The sequence below is a fragment of the Bos grunniens genome, chromosome 7 (assembly GCF_055505025.1).
Source record: "Bos grunniens cultivar Pamir isolate PY7600 chromosome 7, Bosgru_T2T1.0, whole genome shotgun sequence".
NCBI classification, from domain to species: domain Eukaryota; kingdom Metazoa; phylum Chordata; class Mammalia; order Artiodactyla; family Bovidae; genus Bos; species Bos grunniens.
Window position 1 is genome coordinate 4,349,027 of NC_141171.1, and position 19,571 is coordinate 4,368,597.

At 49.2% G+C, this 19,571-nt stretch overlaps 2 long non-coding RNA genes across 2 annotated transcripts; one reads left to right on the forward strand and one right to left on the reverse strand.

Moving 5' to 3' along the window:
• Window positions 1-3,186: 3,186 nt before the first annotated feature.
• Window positions 3,187-10,535, reverse strand: LOC147368064 (uncharacterized). Its single transcript, XR_015166451.1, has 2 exons — window positions 9,873-10,535; window positions 3,187-5,681 (listed from the first exon to the last, which is right to left on the reverse strand). It is a non-coding gene; the product is annotated as an uncharacterized LOC147368064 (long non-coding RNA).
• On the forward strand, window positions 8,435-13,865 carry LOC147368065 (uncharacterized). Its single transcript, XR_015166450.1, has 3 exons — window positions 8,435-9,909; window positions 10,637-10,767; window positions 13,484-13,865. It is a non-coding gene; the product is annotated as an uncharacterized LOC147368065 (long non-coding RNA).
• Window positions 13,866-19,571: the final 5,706 nt, after the last annotated feature.

The following is a 19,571-nucleotide window of genomic DNA, read 5'->3' on the forward strand; positions in this document are numbered from 1 at the left end:
TGATGCGAAGAACTGACTCAGAAAAGACCCTGATGCTGGGAAAGATTGAAGGCGGGAGGATAAGGGGACGCCAGAGGATGAGATGGTTGGATGGCTTCACTGACTCAGTGGACGTGAGTCTGAGCAAGCTCTGGGAGTTGGTGATGGACAGGGATACCTGGTATGCCGCAGTCCATGGGGTCACAAAGAGTCGGACACAACTGAGCAACTGAACTGAACTGCCTGCTACCTAGAGACTTGCTTCCTCGTGGTCTAAACAGTCTTTCCACATGAGTATAATTTTCAAGTACTGTTTGTGAATAAGTAATGCCTAGCTAAGGTCAAAATGTACAGAATTGTGTTCCATGGGAAAATAATTTTCCACAACCCAAGGCACCCAGGCCTCAGATCCCTTTGTGTAGATGATTTTATATATGGGCATGTTTTAGACAGAACCCTTCTTAAAAATGCAAATTATACTTCACATTCTATTCTGCCTTCTGCGTTTTTTCACTTAACTTTCAAAACATTTAAGTGTATATATGTCTTCGACTGGTCTTCTCAGGTGGGTGCTAGTGGTTAAGAACCACCTGCCAATGCAGGAAACATAAGAGACGCGGGTTCTATCTCTGGGTCAGGAAGAGCAGGCAGCAACATTTTGAGCCAGTCCTTGAGACTTACAGCTGAGCCCTGGGGTCAAGTATTGTCTTCTGCTTCTGGATGTCAAGTGTGAGGGAGACTCCTAAACTACCCCATTGCCCACCTTAAGAATCCCATGGACAGAGGAGCCTGGCGGGCTAGTCCATAGGGTTGTAAAGAGTCAGATATGACTAAGCACACACACATGCACACGGATAGCCTTGGACTATCATTTATCTCCCAAGTTCCCCACCCATAGCCACATGGGTTGTGCATAAACTTTGGCCTGACATCACAGATTACCTTTGTGGATAAAGCTCTAGAAGTAGCATTTCTGGAGCCCTCCCTGAGGTCTCTCCACCTCACTGCCTCCCTCCACAGTGTTCCCATGTCACCCGACTTTGGGGGCAACCCTGGGGGTGCCCTTGTTTCCCCAGCTGTGTCTGCCTTGCCAGAGCGTAGAAGGGCTGTAGATCCTGAAAGTGCTCCACTGCAAACCAGAGCCTGTGACCCTGACCCCTCTGGACCATGTCCTTGCTCTGTACTCAGGACCCAGGCCCAGGTGGTACCCCTCTTGGCTTCCCCCGGATTCCTTTAACCCCATCACCCCCTCCACCCTATTTTGACCTGTGTGGAGTAAGCACAGCTGTAGCCGAGGGTTCCCAGAGTGGCCATCAACCGGGATAGGGGACCCTGCCTCTCCAGGCCTTGACTCCCCCGCTCTACACCTTCTCAAGTGTCATCGTGAGGGCTGAGGATGCACCAGCTGGGAGTGAGGGAGACGGGAAAGGGAGCCTGCCACAGCAGGCGGTGGGACTCTATACCTCCACTCCTCCAGTGAAATGGGATAGCTAATTTGCAGGGGAATCCAGGCCCACTTCTGGAGAGGGACTGGTATGGTTACTGACCCTTCCTTACCCCATCCTGTTGGGCCTCACTTTCCCCACCTGTGAAGCAGGCACTGACTGTGATGATCCCAACCCCCTTCAGAGTGCCCTCCTCACCCCTCTCCATGGGCAGAGCCACACCCCCAAAGCTGCTCCCCTTCCTAGGCTGAGGCCTAGGGTCCAGCCCCTAGGAGAGGAGTAAATTGTCAAACTCCCACGTGTTTGGGGCACAGGTTCTATTGGAGGGGATGACCGGGGTGACTTTCTTTCGCTGGGGCTGGAGCCAAACTCCTGCTCAGCTGGAAGATTCTGCCAGCTGTCCTGTACCTTTTGTACAGATGGGGAAACTGAGGCCCAGGAAGGGGAAGAGCCCAGGCCCAGGCTGCACAGGGAGCACATCACAGTCTCCGTGCCTGCTCAAGCCTCAGTTTCCCCATCTGGGGAGGGCTGGCACTGCTGTAGCAGGCAGCAACATTTTGAGCCAGTCCTTGAGACTTACAGCTGAGCCCTGGGGTCAAGTATTGTCTTCTGCTTCTGGATGTCAAGTGTGAGGGAGACTCCTAAACTACCCCGCTGGCCATCAGTTGGGGGTGACTCTCCACCCTGCCCTGAGGCCCCACTCTGCCTGCAGGATCTCTATTCAACCTTCAAGGCCCACAGCCCATGTCTCCTCCTCCAGGCAGCCCTCCCTGCTCTGCCCAACAGAGGCCCAACTTCCCCTCTGGCTTCCCCAAGTCCGTCCCTCAAACCCTTGGCTTGGGGCGTTCCATTCCCACTCTGTCTCACCCAGGTTGAGAGCTCCTTCACCCAGACCTTCTTGTCTTAAACCCCCAGCACTGAATGAGTGTTTCATGAAAAGACAATGAGCACAGTGTCTAAAGGGGACCCACTTTGGGGTGGGACATGCAGACCCAAGTCAAGTCCTAAACTGGGGCCATGACAGTGGGTGACCTTGAGCAAGCTCCATGACCTCTAGGACTCCATCTCCTTCATCCATAACATCGGATGATGAAGTATAAGTTCAGGGAGTCTGAAACATACCACTAATTGAAAAGCCACTTTTCTCCAGTATTTTACAGTGCCATTTTAATTATTTACTTTTAATTTTTGGCCACACCACACAGCTTGCAGGATCTTTGTTCCCCAACCAGGGATCGAACCTGGGCCCCTGGGCAATGAAAGCGCTGAGTTTAGGGAAATAGAGATACAAGCTCAGAATACATAATGCATCATCACAGACAAATTCTGGAAAACTCCACATCCACCTGTCAACAGGGGTTCCCTGGGAAGTGGGCTGAGCTGTGGGTGGAGTTTCCTCTGTTTATCTCTTTGTGGTTTGAAATGTTTGCTTATATGATTTTAGAGTGACAGAAATTTATGGTCTAGGAAAACGTGGATGATGAACTAAGCCTTGGCTTTGCTTTCAGAGTCAAAGGAGATCACAGGTGTCGACTTCGGAGCCTATACCCCCGACTATGTGCTGTAACCAATCTCCTTCCAGTGGTCTCCCTGGACTGTAATCTTCACATCCAGCAGGAGCTGGCCCATTTCCCAGTGGAGAAGCTGAGGTCTGGAGTCTGACTCCAGACTCACACTAAACACCAGGATTTCCAGTTGGTCTCACTGTTGCCAAAATCTTGGCTCTTGTCCACCAATGCTAAACAGAAATACGGAGACAGAGTTTGGAGGAAATAGAAAAGAGTAGCTTTATTGTTTTTGCCAGGCAAAAATGAAACACAGCAGGCTAGTGCCTCAAGGACTGTGCCCCTTTCTTGGGAAGAGGGAGAGGTTTTATATCCTCTTGAAGGGCTTGCTTTTTTTTTTTTTTTCTTTTGCAGAGTTTCAAAATGAACACAGCTAGCGTTAGGCAGCCCAGCTGGGTCCGGTGTCCCTGAAGTTATCAGCCCCTGACCTTTCTGAAATGCAGAACACTACAAGGGAGAGTAGGGGGAAAAGAATGCCATGTGCAGATTATAATCTATATGGAGTCAGAGAGTAATTAGCTTTGTAAAGGACAAGTCCAGCTACAAGTGTTTGTTGGTAGTAACAGTTAAGAACAACCAAGATTGTTTAACTCTTGCAGGCCTGTTTGGCTGTTCACTCATTTCTGTTTTTGCTACAACAAATTCCCCCATTAGTTTATTCCCTCCAGATCAATGCAGGAAGGAAAATAGGCATTGTTTATTGTCTGGCTAAAGGCAAAACTTCAGTTTTGCTCCATTTGACAAACATCAGTTTCCTGGTCCAGGGGCCTCATCTACCTCCTTCTTCAGCTGCTTTCTTCAGAACCCCAGGAGGGGGACCTCACGAGCTGAGCTGAGCTTGATTTTTCTCCAGAGACTCCTCTGTTTGGGCTTGTGGGAGCACCATCTCCCAGTTTCTGGAGTTCCTGGTCCAAGTGTGAGATCTGAGGCTTCAGCTTCAAGATCTCAGTGTCTACTTCTTGATAACTTGCTTTTGCCCAGAGGCAGCTCAGAGCAAAGCAGAACTTGAGGGTTTGAATCCTCAGTCCTAATATGTCCTCCCTGTGCTGTGTGACCTAGGGTGAGTGACTCACCTCTCTGAGCCTTATTGTCCTCATCTATAAAACAGGAGAATGGACGGAGGAGCCTGTTAGGCTGCAGTCCATGGGGTCGCTAAGAGTCGACACGACTGAGCGACTTCACTTTGACTTTTCACTTTCATGCACTGGAGAAGGAAATGGCAACCCACTCCAGTGTTCTTGCCTGGAGAATCCCAGGGATGGGGGAGCCTGATGGGCTGCCATCTATGGGGTCACACAGAGTTGGACACGACTGAAGTGACTTAGCAGCAGCAGCAGTAACATCTAATCCCAGGCTTCTGAGAATTCAGCACCAGCATGCTTCAAAGCTCACAAATATTCGCTGTACTGTTCCCATTGTTCTGTGAGGCTGGAAGCCTGTCACTGAGGGTCCTTGTTGGCCTTCTCCTCCTAAAAATAAAGTCCCAAGTTCCTGATGTGAAGGAATAGCCATAATGGGTGATCTTGGAAAATTCACCTCATCCCCTGGGAACCTCAGTTTCCTCATTTGTAGATAAGGATATTAACGCTGTCCTGGAGTGTCAGCCAAGAAGTGTGATGAGCAAGAGATTTGGAGGAAAGCAATGCACACAGCCAATAAATCCCTGAGAAGAGGTGGACTCGCTGACCACAAGCCCCGACAGGTGTGAGAATTGCTAATGCCCGGTGGCTGCCTGCATTGGCAGGAACTGCACTTCCCTCCTTGCTGGCTTCCATGAGGATCACCCCAATTTTTTGTTTCTTATTGATGTAAAATTCACATAACATAAAATTCACCATTTTATCCATTTATTTTGAAAATTTAAAGTTTTGGCCGTGCCGCATGGCATGTGGGATCTTAGTTTCCTGACCAAGGATCGAACCCACACCCCCTCTCTGCCTTGGGACCATGGAGTCTCTTAACCCCTGGACCACAAAGGAAGTCTTGAGATTTACCATCTTTAGGGGAACAATTCAGTGACATTTAATATATTCATGACGTTGTGCGAGGACCATCCCTATCTAGTTCTAGAACATTCACCCCAAAAGGAAACCCCATGCCCACTATCAGTCACTCCTCAGTCCCCCGACCCAACCCCTAATAATCTGTACTCTCTACTCTGCCTTCTGTCTCTGGATCTGCATGTTCTGGACATTTCATAGAAACCGATCACATATTATGTGGCCTTTTGTTTCCGGTTTCTTTCACTCAGCATGGTGTTTTCAGGGTTTGGTCATATTGTAGCGTGTTTCAGTGCTTCGTTCCTTTTTACAGCCGAGTAACACTTCGCTGTGTGGCTGGATCCTATTTAGTTCATCCACTCGTTTGTCAGTGGACATTGGGATTGTGTCCTCCTTTTGGTGATTGTGAATAGTGCTGCTCAGAGTACTCACTTATAAGTTTTGAACTCCTGTTTTCAATTCTTCAGGGGCTCCGCCTAAGTGTGGAATTATGGGATCCTATAGAAACTCTACATTTAATCTTCTGAGGAGCTGCCAAGCTGTTTTCCATGGGGTTGCTCCATACTCCAGCCTTTCTGCCAGCTGATCTGGGCCAGTGTCTTTAAAAGCCATGATCTTCCCCCTCACCTGGCAAACACACTGAGGTGAGCCTTGGGTACGGCTCTTGATGTCCACAGGTGTGAGGCGGAATCCTGAGAACAGAGCAAACAGAGGGAAGGCAGGGAGAAGTTAAGGGGTCTTTGAGGTGAGATCTGATGTAGCTTTTCACGAAGAAGTTAGACCCTGGGGGCACAAAATCCAAAGCGTGATGTGATTTTTTTTTTGTAGGAACCTAACGGATAAAATTGCAAAGCATGATGTGATTTTTGTAGAAAACATAATATATAAAATGTAAGCAGATCCCCTACATGCAAAGAGAGAAGGGTCTGCTCCAAACTGCCTGAGTCACGGGGAAAGTGGTGGGGGTGGGGCAGAAGCTCTTCCCATCCCTTCCCCAGCCACCTGCCTGGGCACAGCAGAGTGCACGCCTATGCAGTTTGAAAAGAAAACCCACTGAAGAACATTCAAAGGAAGTAAAAATGACGAAGCGTGTGCCGGCGTCAATTGTCGGTCTTTGTTTCAGAGGCAGCTGCACTCTTAGGAGAAAAAAGAACCAGATGAGAATCTAGACAGTTTCTTCCCGTGTCAAATAGGTGATTAAACAGCACTTCCTCCAGGACTGCTGTTTGTAAGCTACCACAAAAGTCCCTCCAGCATCTTCCTGACACCATCTTGGTAGCTAGCCCCTGTCCATCTCTGTTGGTTCACGCACTCATTCATTCATTCACTCATTCATTCATTCACATATTCATTGATTCATTCATCACTAATTCATTCATTCATTCACTCACATATTCATTCATTCACGCATTCATTCATTCACACATTCCTTTGCTTACTCATTCACTCACTACACATCTGAGAAACTGCTCCTTCCTGGTGGAACTTTCCATCCAAGATCTAAAACCACAATGAAATTACAGCCTGCAGTCAGTGATTTGAAGGAAGCTTCCCAGCTAGCTCAGCTGATAAAGAATCGATTCCTGGGTCAGAAGATCTGCTGGAGAAGGGATAGGCTACCCACTCCGATATTCTTGGGCTTTCCTTGTGGCTCACCTGGTAAAGAATCCGCCTGCAATTCGGGAGACCTGGGTTCAATCCCTGGATTGAGAAGATCCCCTGGAGAAGGGAAAGGCTACCCACTCCAGTATTCTGGCCTGGAGAATTCCATGGATTGTATAGTCCATGGGCTTGCAAAGAGTCAGACACGACTGAGCAGCTTTGACTTTCACTTTCCCAAGGTACAGAGAAAGGGCTGTACTGGAGCCCGTCTGGGAAGGATGAATAAGAGCAAGCAAGGCAGAGAGAACGGCATGTAAAAAGGTCCTGAAGTATAAATGTGAAAGGGGAGGGAGATAAAGAGAAGGGGAAGGCTGAGGGTGAGAGGTGTCTAGGGTGGGGGATAAGTATAGATTTTGTCCTAAGACAATGGGGAATCATGGGAGGCTTCAGAGCACAGCAGGGGCATAGCCCTATTTATGCTTTTTTAAATTGTTGTAAAAGTTACACAACATAAAAGCTACCACTTTAAAGTGTTTAATTCCATAGCATTTAGCATATTCACAATGTTGTACGACCACCACCTCTATGTATTGGGTTAGCCAAAAAGTTCACTCAGGTTCATAAGTTGTTACTGAAAAACCCACGCGAACCCTTTGGCCAATCCAATAGTTCCGGAACACTTTCACCATCCCAAAAGGAAACTCCACCCACATTAGCAGTCGCTGGCCACCATCACTCTGCTTTCTGTCTCTGTGGATTGGCCTGTTCTGGACTTTTCATTTAAATGGGATCACACAACACGTGGCCTTTTATATCTGACTTCACCAAAGTATGCTTTTAAAAGGGCAACTTGGAAGGGCAGGAATAGAAATAGATACTATGCTAGTCCATCCACACCCCTCCACCCCTCTCCATGTTTAACCTCGAGGACACTGTGTGATTGCTTGTGGTTGCCAGGGGCTCCTCTGGGCTCCTGGAGCACCCTTTGCCTGCATGCCAACCAGAGGGCCACAAGTACCTTGAGTTGACATCCCCCAGGGCAGCCCTAACCAATGACATAAAACATTTCCAGATCTCCCATCAGGACAGAACCAACACCACCCTCCAAGGACTCTGTGGGATGCATGCCTGGACTTTTCTCCCATCCTTCCACCTGCTCACATCTTCCCTTCACTGTCCTTCTGTGATTTTCTTTAAAAATCACTCTCGGGAAAAAAAGTCACTCAAGGGACTTCCCTGGTGGTCCAGTGGCTAAGACTCCATGCTCCCCATGCAGGGGGCCCGGGTTCGATCCCTGGTCAGGGAACTAGATCCCACATGCTGCAACTAAGAGCCTGCACGCTGCAACCAAGTCTAGGTGCAGTCAAATAACACATAACTAAATATTAAAAACATCACTTGCCCACAAGTGCTTGTTTCAGGCTCTGCTCCAAGAGCCAGTCACAGATGCGAGAGGCCAGGGCAGAGGGTGTCAGTCCTCCAGGCCAACGTGCCACCCCATTCCTGCCCCTTAGTGGGCCAAGAGACACAGAGCGAAAGACCCCATGTGCTGAACAGCTAGCTGTTTAGCAAAACAACCACGAGGAAGGATTTTTCAGGCAGTTCCGTTAGTGCGTCAACACTACCGTGTCTCTGGGGCTGTCAGAACAGCCTCCATCTTCAGCTGTCACCTGAAACGGGACAGCAGACAAAGTGGTGGGCTCCACCCCAGCCCTGAGCCCAAGGGAAGTCACTTCTGGGGGCTTCAGAGCCAAGCCTGTCCTCTCTGGGAGCGGCTCATCTCTCCCACTGCCCACCCTGGAACCTCGGACTCGAGAGCCCAGCCTGAGATGCCCACTCCCCCCATCCTTCCGGCCTTCGGTGTTCTTGGAGGACGGTCGCAGTGGGGAGGAATGTTTGGGCTCGCCGGCATCACTTGGAAAAGCTTTCTGTGTCTGTATCAGGAGGAGCCCAGGGTGAGCTGGAGGCGTGCTAGATAACACTAGAGATTTTATAACAGCAGGCACATGGGACTTCCTGGCGGCGGTCCAGTGGTTAACACCCCACACTTCCACTGCAGGGGGCACAGGTTCAATCCCTGATTAGGGAACTAAGATCCCGAAAGCCAGCTGGTGCAGCCAAAAACAAACAAACAAACAAAAACTCCAGGCATGGCACAGCTCAGGGCACCTGCAGGGTACTCATCCCTCATGCCCCTTTCAACTTAGACAGGCACAACTTGTTTTACAGAGGAAGAAACCAAGGCCCAGAGAAATGAACAACCCTTAATTAAGGGCTAGATCCATGCCAACTCTGTCAGCTGCATGAAGGCTAAAGGGAACTAATTGGTTAATGGGATTGAACATGATAGCTTCAGGCTCAACGGAACCAAGGTGCGTAAGCTACTTCACTAGGCAGCCTCTGTGTCATCTCTCAACTCTGCTGTCCTTTGTCAGCTTCATTTCCAGGCAGGCAAGATCGTGGCCAGCAGCTCTGAGCTGACAGTCACACACTTAAGCGACGTTTCAAAGAGCTCTGTTTTCTGATAGCTATAGTAGAAGCAGGGCTTCCCAGATGGCGCTAGTGGTAAAGAACCTTCCTGCCAGTGCAGGAGACACAAGAGATACAGATTTGATCCCTGGGTTGGGAAGATTCCCTGGAGGAGGGCCTGGCAACCCACTCCAATAGTCTTTCCTGGAGAATCCCATGGACAGAGGAACCTGGAGAACTATAGTCCAGGGTGGGGGTTGCAAAGAGTCGGACATGACGGAAGCGACTGAGTATGCGTGCACAGTAGAATCACCATGACTGCATTTTATTGACCCAGCCTGGGGCATATGCCTCTCTCTCCAAACCAGTTACAGTGGTTAAAGGGCCCCGATACACTGATTGGGAGGGCCTGGGAGACTTCACTGAGAGGGGAGAGGATCAGCCCTATTCACACCAAGATGCTGTTCCCAGAAGGAGCAGAAACAAATGCTGTAGGTAGGCACAGCCAGGATCAAAACAGGAGCCTTCACCCAGAGCTCTCAGCTGCTTTTGATCACACACACCCACCCCTTCAGATACCTCCCACTTCAAAACTGCCAAAAATCAGACCTGGGGAGGATACCTGGAGCCCCTCACTACTGAATCCCAATCTCTGCTCTCTTCCCTTTTCTTTTTTTAAAAAACCCTTTATTGTTTCTTTTCTATTTTCTATTTATTTGTTTATTTTGGCTGCACTGGGTCTTTGCTGCTTTGTGCGGGCTTTCTCCCGTTGTAGAGAACAGGAGCTACTCTGCAGCTGTGCTTGGACTTACTGTGGCGGCGTCTCTGGTTGCGGAGCACAGGCTCAAGGTGCGAGGGCTTCAGTAGTTGCAGTACGTGGGCTCTGAGGTTGTGGTGCACGGGCTTAGGGGCTCCTCAGCGTGTGGGATCTTCCCAGAGCAGATATCGAACCCATGTCTCCTGCATTGGCAAATGGATTCTTATCCACCGTGCCACCAGGAAAGTCCTCTCTCTCCTTTGCTGAGCCTCAATTTCCTTTTCTGTAAAATGGGCTGAGGGCAGGGAGGCTACTGCAGTCAGTGAACAGTCAAAGGTCACCCTGGGTTTACAAAAAGAGTTGCAAGGGAAGGACTTTTCTGAGTGCTAAAGGAGTCCACCCTGAGAGAGGTGTCAGCCTCAGGGGTCAAGACCCAGCAGGGAAGGCGTCAGGAGGCTAGGAGCAGCTGGGGGCTCAGCAGAGGATCAGCTCATGGCTGTCAGCCCAGCCCTGGGAGGCCAGCCTCTGAAGGCTGCCTTCATCTTCCCAAGAAAATCACAGTTCTCTCTTTCCCCTCAGCCCTTCCCAGTCCCCTCCTCCGCCCTCGTTTCTTGTTTACTCATCCAGGGCCATGATTTATTTTTGGACGAGAATGTCGGTCCTCTTTGCTCTCGCGGCCACCCGCCAGAGCCACCCGCTGGCCACACTGAGAGAAGGGAGGCCGGGGGGAATCCAGCCTAGCTGAGACAGGGCGGGGTCTCCATCAGCGGGGAGGGTCTCCATCAGCCCCAGTGCTTGTTCTTTTGTTTGTCTTCACAGACAGCAGCTAGGAGTACAGGCAGCCAAGTTTTTGGATTTCTCCACTCTTGATGAACAGAGAGACTGACCTGTCAGTCTACAGCACTGTCATTGCTGTGGACATAAGCAGTGTCACTCAGAAATTGACGTGGGTAAGCCAGGCATGGTTTGGGGTGGGTTGTGAAGTGTCCAAATATGCACTCTTTCAGTTCATGCAGACAAGTAAGGATGGGTTTGTTTTCATTTTTAAGATTATGTTTAGGACTTCCCTGGTGGTCCAGTGGTGAAGACTCTGTGCTTTCAGTGTGTGGGGCGTGGGTTTGATCTCTGGGCAGGCAAGATCTGCACACACGTGGCCAAATATATATATATATATATCTCCCCTCTCTGTACTGTTAGAGAGGAATCCTCCAGGACTATGGCCATCTGCTTATGACTCTGTCTCCTGCTCTGGGCTCCATTCTAGCACCTAGCTCAGTGCCTGGCATATAGTGGGTGCTCAACAAATGTGGGACTTCAGGGGAACATTTTTAGAAAACAGCTTTATTGAGATATAATTCAGGTATCACTCAATTCATCCATTTCAAATATGTAATTCAATGGTTTTTAGGATATTCACAGATATGTGCAGCCACCACCACGGTCAATTTCAGAACCCTTTCACTACCCCGCAAATAAACCCTGCGTCCATTTCAGTCACTGACACTCCTTCTCCCTGCAGCCCCTGGCAACTACCAGTCTACTTTCTGTCTCTATGGATTTGCCTGTTCTGGACATTTCACACAAATGGGATCCCACTACATGTGGTCTTCTGTGTCTGGCTTCTCTCGCTAAGCACGTCTTCAAGGTTCATCCACACTGCAGCATGTGTCAGTACTTCGTTCTTGTTGATGGCTGAGTAATATTCCGTTGTGTGGTTGGACCACACCTTGTTCATCCCTTCTTGTCTATGGACACTTGAGTTGTTTCCACCTCTGGCTACTGTGAATACTGCTACTGTGAACATGTATGCCCAGGCGTCTGTGTGCATGTAGGTTTTCACTTCTCTTGGGTATGTCCTAAGGACCGACAGTAAATGTTTCCTGGTTATATTGAACCCTGTTAGACTTCGGTCAAATAGTCACCTGGGGGGATTTCCCTGGTGGCCCAATGGCTGTGACTCTGTGCTCCCAACACAGGAGGCCCAGGTTCTATCCCTGTTTAGGGAATTAGATCCCATGTGCTGTAACTAAGAGTCTGCATGCTGCAATGAAGACCAAAGATCCCAAGTGCCACAACCAAGACCTAGCACAGCCAAATTGATTAATTAATTGATTTTTAAAACAGTCACCACTGTGGAGGACAGTAGGAGAATCCTTAACAAACTAGGAATAGAGCTATACGACCCCGCAATCCCACTACTGGGCATACACCCTGAGAAAACCAGAATTCAAAAAAGGCACATGTGTCCAATATTGATTGCAGCACTATTTACATTAGCTAGGACGTGGAAGCAGCATAGATGTCCATTGATAGATGAATGGATAGAGAAGCTGTGGCACTTATGTACAATGGAATATTACTTAGCCATAAAAAAGGAACCAATCTGAGTCAGTTGTAGTGAGGTGGATGAAACTAGAGCCTGTTATGCAGAGTGAAGTAAGTCAGAAAGAGAAAAACAAATATCATATATGAATATATGGAATTTAGAAAAATAGCACTGATGAACCTATTTACAGAGAAGACATGGAGACACAGCTGTAAAGAATGGATTTGTAGACACAGTGGGGAAAGGAGAGGCTAGGAGAAATTGAGAAAGTAACATTGACTTATATGCACTTTAATGGGTGAAATAGACAACTGGTTGTAGTTGTTCAATCACTAAGTCATATCCGACTCTTTGAGACCCCATGAACTGCAGCATGCCAGGCTTCCCTGTCCTTCACTATCTCCTGGAGCTTGCTCAAACCCATGTCCATTGAGTCAGTGATGCCATTCAACCATCTCATCCTCTGTCGCCCCCTTTTCTTTCTGCCCTCAATCTTTCCAAGCATCAGGGTCTTTTCCAGTGAGTTGTCTCTTCGCATCAGGTGGCCAAAGTATAGGAGCTTCGGCTTCAGTATCAGTCCTTCCAATGAATATTCAGGGTTAATTTCCTTTAGGATTGACTGGTTGGATCTCCTTGCAGTCCAAGGGACTCTCAAGAGTCTTCTCCAGCACCACAATTTGAAAGCATCTATTTTTCAGAGGAAAGCTGCTATATAACACAGGGAGGCCAGCCTGGTGCTCTGGAGGATCTAGAGGGGTGGGATGGGGGGAGTAAGGTCAACAATGAGGGGATATATATATAATTATGGCTGATTCATGCTGATGTACAGCAGAGACCATCACAACATTGTAAGGCAGTTATCCTTCAAAAAAAAAAAAAATCAGTCACCTTGGTTGGATAGATAAACGATCCAACCCCTCAGGCTTTGAAATCAGGAATGCCAGCTGGAATCTCCCACTGACTCACCTGTGAGGAGGACCCCAGAGGTTCCTGGATTCCTCTGATTGCCTTGTAGAGGTCCTTTCATTGTCAGCTAGTACAATCACTTCCTCTCTCCTGGATCTCTCTAAAATGAATTTTTTTTTTTTTTTTTTTTTTGCGGCCAACTGGTCCACCCCTCAAGGGGGTGGGGAACCAAAGATAGCCCTGTCCATGGGACTGGAGACACCTAGATCTCTGATCTGGATCAGGCCTTGGGGTTTTGGAGCGGGGCTGATCTCAGGGCATCCTTCCCTGGGTTTATTTTGGTTGAGGGTGGTGGGCTGGGTCAGCATGTTGGGGGTGGCCTGTGCCCAGGACCATGAACCCTGAGGCCTCAAATCCACGTCCTTGGCATGCAGGTGTCTTGGATGGCATCTGAGGCTGAGAACCTGGTCTGGGTCCAGTCGGGAAAGGCCGAGGTAGGATGTTCTTGCCTCTGCTGCTGCTGCTGCTAAGTCGCTTCAGTCGTGTCCGACTCTGTGCGACCCCAGAGACGGCAACCCACCAGGCTTCCCCGTCCCTGGGATTCTCCAGGCAAGAACACTGGAGTGGGTTGCCATTTCCTTCTCCAGTGCATGACAGTGAAAAGTGAAAGTGAAGCCACTCAGTTCTTGCCTCTCGATGCTCTCATTTTGTCAAGGAAATCGCATCTCTAAAACGCAAGCCCTGGACCTCACTGATGGTCCGTGGTTAAGACTCCATACTTCCAGTGCAGGGGGCACAGGTTCAGTCCCTGGTCGGGAAAGTAAGATGCCGCACGGACAAAAAAATAGAAAGCAAGGGCTTCTCTGGTGGCTCAGTGGTAAAGAATCTGCCTGCCAGTGCAGGAGACGTGGGTTCAATCCCTGGTCTGGGAAGATCCCACATGCTGCTGAGCAGCAAAGCCGTGGGTCACAGCTATTGAGCTTGTGCTCTGGAGCCCGGGAACCGCAACTACTGAGCCCTTACACCCAGAGCCTGGTGCTCTGTAACAAGAGAAGCCACTGCAGTGGGAAGCCCGCACACTGCAACTAGACAGTAGTCCTGCTCGCCGCAACTAGAGAAAAGTCTGAGCAGCAACGAAGACCCAGAACAGCCAAAAATTAAAATAAATATAAATTTAAAAAAATAAAAAGCAAGTCCTGCCTCCGCCCACTGTGAGGCCTCTGGGTGCCTGCATCAGTGAGGGCCTTCTAAAGAAACAGAGTCAATGTGATACATGTAGGGGCTTCGCTAGTGGTGGAGCAGATAAGAATCCATCCGCCAGTGCAGGGAACATGGGTTTAATCCCTGGTCTGGACGATTCGATATGCCATGGAGCAGCTAAGCCCGTGCACCACAACTCCTGAGCCCCAGTGCTGCAGTTACTGAAGCCTGGGCACCTAGAGCCCATGCTGTGCTGCAAGAGAAGCCACCCCAATGAGCAGCCCACAGGCCACAACCAAGAGTAGTCCCCCGCTCGCTGTAACTAGAGAAAGCCTGCGCAAAGCAACGAAGACCCAGTGCAGCCAAAACCAAAATGAACAAACAGCTGCTCTAGGTCTTAGCTGCAGCACGCAGGATCTTCAGTCTTCGTTGCAGGGTGTGGGATCTTTAGTTATGGCACTCGAACTCTTAGTTCCCTGACCAGGGATCGGACCCCGGCTCTCTGTATTGGAAGCACCGAGCCTTAGGGAAGTTCGCTGGACCACCAGGGAAGCTCCATAAGTTGCAGTCTTGAAGAGAGTTCTTTTTTCCCAGGAGACTCCGTTTTGGCTCCGAAGGCCTTCAGTTGATTAGATAAGGCCCACCCAGAGTCTCAGGGATAACTTCCTTGCCTTAAGGTTGACTGATGGGAGGTGTTAACCACATCTGGGAAATATTTTCACAGCACCGTCTAGACTAGTGTGTGACCAAACCCCTGGGAACCGTTGCTGACGAAGCTGACACGTACATTTTCACCATCCATGTTTCCATGTCCCCCCTCCACCATGAACCATCCGTGAGAATGCCAGCTCCTGTGAGAAGACTGCAGGGGTGCTCCCTGGTCACAAGGGAGAGCATGTGGAGGCATGTTGACTCACTGCATCTGGACAGAGAATGCAGGATGGGAAGGAAGCACGTGGGCACGTGGGGTGTCTGTGGGAAGGTGGTGGAAATGTCAGCAGGGGGAGAACTCCCAGGCCACGAAAGATCGAGACTTCAGCCCAGGGCCACGGGGAGCCATAGTAGGTGTTGAAGCATGTGGCATGATTGGATACAGCCATTCCCTTCTCCAGGGGATCTTTCTGACCCAGGGTTCGAACCCAGGTCTCCTGCATTGCAGGCAAATTCTTTACCATCTTAGCTACCAGGGAAACTCATGCTTGGATACACTAACCATTAAAAAAGCTTGTTGCTGGGGGATCTTCCCTGGTGGTCCAGTGTATAAAATTTCATGCTTCCAATGCAGGAGGCCTGAGTTCAATCCCTGTTTGGGGAACTAAGATCCTACAGTACAACTAAGCCTGAGCATCTCAGCTGCTGAGCCTGAACGCTGCTAGACCCACTTGTTGCAGCTAGAGAAGCCTGCGCACAGCATCGAAGACCCAGAGAAGCCAGAATAAATAATACATCTTTTAATTTTAAAAATTACCTAACAAAAAATTAAGGAAAAAAAAATGTCACCGACTGTTATGGGTTTCTCGGCACCCTCAGGTCTGGGCAGGTCGGGGCAGTGAGAGTTAGGATCCCAGTCTATGTAGGACATGGCAAGGCCTGGGCCCAGGGCTGCCGAGGATCGGGGTGGGCCTGGTTTTAAAATGTTCCAGGTACATCAGCCTGGGATGAGTGTAAGTTGCTAAACTCAACACGCTGAGCTCTTTGGTTCAGGCCTCCACTCTCTTCTGGCAATTATGTCAGAACGACCCCCTTGGGCTGCACAAGGTCAGTGACCTGACCCTGAAAGTCTGTGGTGCCTGTGCCCCGCCCCCTGTGGGACCACTGGGGAGCGGTTGCCTAGAGACGGCCGCCTCCCCTCCCTGCTCCCAGTGGGAAGCTAACCCCCTCTCCCCTGGCTGATAGTCTGGCAGGGAAAACAGGCTCCATCTTGCCGTTCCCCAAACATGCAAAGATTTTTCCTACCCCAGGGCCATCGCACTGGCAGTTTCCTCTGGCTGAAATGCATTTCCTATCATTTTCCCCACGGCCAGTTTCTCCTCGTCCCTCAGGCTCCACCTAACTTTCATCTCCCCCAAGAAGCTTCACTATTGTCAGTCTCGACATTGCTGTTCAGTCGTTAAGTCTCTGCTGAGGGAGGAAAGGGACAGGCTGAGCTGACTCCATCTTGAAAAAGAAGGAAAATCCATCTTGCACTTTCAGTGAGCTTTGGACCATGTGCCTGGTAGCCATGGCGATAACATACCTATGGCCGAACTGGCCTCCCGGACTGATAAACACCAGGTTCCATACCAAGATTTCCCGTCACCAAAAAGAATGTAATGATCCCCTATGTGGTCAGTCATCTTTGTAATCTTGATGGCCTCCACCCATTGGTGTAGGCCACAGTGTATAACCAGCTGACCCTTCTGATTATGAATCATGCCTGTAACCTGATTGTATTTCCCTTTGACATTTTTCAGGCTAGGTTTAAGGAATTTGGGGATGTGGGCTTGAGCAGTACACGTAAGTATATAAAGTTTTCACAGAAGTCGGTCAGAGTCCTTGGCTAAGAGGAAACTCTGCCTTGGACCCGCCGGTGTAATAAACTGCACTCCACTATCTGCATTGTCCTTCTGAGTGAGTTTGTTTCCTGGAACATGTGGCTGCAACACTGCGACCCCATGCACTGCAGCACGGCAGGCTTCCCTGTCCTTCACCATCTTCTGGAGCTTGCTCAAACTCATATCCATTGAGTCGGTGATGCCATCCAACCATCTCATCCTCTGCTGCCCTCTTTCCTCTTGCCTTCAATCTTGCCCAGCATCAGCATCTTTTCCAATGAGTCAGCTCTTTGCATCAGGTGGCCAAAGTATTGGAGCTTCAGCTTCAGTGTCAGACCCTCCAATGAATATTTAGGGTTGATTTCCTTTAGGATTGACTGGTTTGATCTCCTTGCAGTCCAAGGGACTCTCAAGAGTCTTCTCCAGCACCACAGTTCAAAAGCATCAATTCTTTGGCGCTCAGCCTTCTTTATGGTTCAACTCTCACATCTTTATGGTTCACATCTCACATCTATTGGAAAAATCACAGCTTTGACTATATGGATCTTTGTCGGCAAAGTGATGTCTTTGCTCTTTGATATGCTGTGTAGGTTTTTCATAGCTTTCCTATGTCTCTGTGACATCCCCTGTTTTACCTCCCAGGATCTAAAACTATTTTATTTCCTTTTATGCTTCCCTATCTAGAGTGTGGAGCCATGAGAATGGGATTTTTTCTGCCTTGATCACCGGCACATCCACAGTTCCCACAACAATACCTGTCTCTCAGTAACTGCTTGTTGAGTGAGTGAATAAAGAGCCACACCCCCTTCTTATCCTTCTCTTACCCTTTAAACAGCGACTCTGAACTCACATGTTGCTTCCCCTCCTCCCCCCAGAGTTTCCATGTCACCATGGAGACACTGATGCCACTGCTTCCCTCTCCTATCGCTTGCCTGAGCCATTCCTGAGGCTCTGCCCTCACTCCTTCCGATCCATCCCCAGAGGAATATTTTGTTTTTCATTATTTTTTGGTTGCCCCGCACAGCATGTGCAATCGTAGTCCCCCAAGCAGGGATCAAACCTGCACTCCCGGCAGTGGAAGCATGGATCTTAACCAGTGGACCGCCAGGGGAGTCCCAAGCTGAACATTCTTGCAAGAGGTTGTGTTGAGGACATGGAAGGATCTTGCCTAAGGGGTGGTGCAGTGGACCTCACAGCAGCCCCACTACTGTGGGGCTCACCTTGTTTTTTAAAAAATTTATATTTGTTTATTGGCTGCTCTGGGTCTTCGTTACTGTGCTCAGCCTTTCTGTAGTTGCAGGGGCTGCTCTCTAGTTGCGGTGTGTGGGCTTCTGACTGTGGTGGCTTCTCTTGGAGCCTGGGCCCTAGGCACGTGGGCTTCGTTGCCGCATGGCGTGTGGAATCTTCTAGGGGCAGGGATCAAACCCATGTTCCCTGCACTGGCAGGCAGATTCTGAACCACTGGACCACCAGGGAAGTCCCAGGGGCTCATCTTAGAGATGAGACGTTGGAGGCTCAGGGGACCAGGGGGCAGGACATCCACCTGATGGTGCCCCCCAGGGGCAGGGTGCCAGTCTGGACTCTCCTCTACCCGCTGTGGGACCCGGATGTCACTGAGACTCGTGTTCCTCACCTAAGCACTGGACTTGGAGAGGAGGTCTGTGCACATCCACCCGAGGCAGTGAGCAGTGGGACCTCAGTCCTCACGCTGCTCGTACATCCTCACTTCTCGGTTTCAGTCTGTCCACGGGTAGGATGTATGTGACAGCGTATTTGTCATCCTAACCGTCTGTAAGCGTGTAGCTCGGCAGCACTAAGTACACTCACGTTGCTGTGCAACTATCATCCCCAGAACTCTTCCATCTTCTCAAAATGAAACCCTGTGCCCATGAAACCCGAACGTCCCACCCCCTCCCTCAAGTCCCTGGTAACTACTCTGCTTTCTCTATGAATTTGACTATTACAGGTATGTCATATAAGTGGAATCATAAAGGCATCCTTTAAATTTTTATTTGGCTACTGTACAGCACTGGGAACTCTACTCAATATTCTATAATAACCTATATGGGAAGAGAATCTGAAAAGGAATGCATAAATGTAGGATTTATTTTGCAAAAACAGAGCTATGTTAAGCAACATGGAACTGAATACTATTTTTCAAACAAAGTTAGAAGCACATTGTATTTCCCTTCTGACCACTTGCCCAGCCCCATCTCTTCGAGAGAGATAAGCTTCATCTAAATTGTTTCATCTGATTGATGATTGTCATTTATAACTTTATTGGTACTTTTGTCTTGGGTATTCCTTTGGAAAAGGTGTTCAGAGTCATTACATATTCTAACATATTGTCTATAGATAAAATAAAGTCAAGCATTTATCTGCTGATACTTTTTAAGTTGACCTTTTTTATACTTAGAAATGTCTCTTAACAGTAGGCTTCCCTGGTGGCTCAGGTGGTAAAGAATCTGCATGCAATGCAAGAAACCAGTGTTTGATCCCTGGGTTGGGAAGATCCGCGGGAGAAGTAAATGGCAACCCACTCCAATATTCTTGCCTGGAAAATTCCATGGATAAAGGAACCTGGCTACAGTCCATGGGGTCTCAAAGAGTCAGACATGACTGAGCAACTATCACTCACTCGGATGTATAACTGGATCACCTTGCTGTACACCCGAAAGGGACAGATCAGATCAGATCAGTTGCTCAGTCGTGTCTGACTCTTTGCGACCCCATGAATCGCAGCACGCCAGGCCTCCCTGTCCATCACCAACTCCCGGAGTTCACTGAG